Source organism: Bison bison, unplaced genomic scaffold (assembly GCF_000754665.1).
Source record: "Bison bison bison isolate TAMUID 2011002044 unplaced genomic scaffold, Bison_UMD1.0 scf7180017864527, whole genome shotgun sequence".
Taxonomy (NCBI): Eukaryota; Metazoa; Chordata; class Mammalia; order Artiodactyla; family Bovidae; genus Bison; species Bison bison.
The window spans coordinates 15,014,009-15,014,427 of record NW_011495078.1 but is presented as its reverse complement, the minus strand read 5'-3'; positions in this window follow the sequence as shown (position 1 = coordinate 15,014,427).

The following is a 419-nucleotide window of genomic DNA, read 5'->3' as shown; positions in this document are numbered from 1 at the left end:
GTGTCAAGAGCTGTGGTTAATGTTTCCAAACACAGAAGTCCTCACCTTCTTCCTGACCTACAGTGAGACTAGAAATAATTAGGAGCCAACTTTTGTTCAGTGACTAACTGAAGCTGCTCCCTGAGTCTCTTTGGGGCATTAAGTTGAATGTTTATTCTTTTATGTTACAAGGCTATCATTCATTATATCACAGGTATAGTCTTCTAGGTATGTCTGTGGTGGAGAGTTTTAAAGAGTGGTTATTTAAATGTAATCTATTGCTTACCCAGTTGTCTTGTGAGTATGTTTTGGTTACTGGTTGTTCACATGTGTGTGTTACTCTCCTATCCAGCAGTCCCCAGCACCCTCTATGTACCTGTAATGCCACTCTCTAGGGAACGAGGATGAAAATAAAATGCTCCCTGAACTTAAACCTCAGG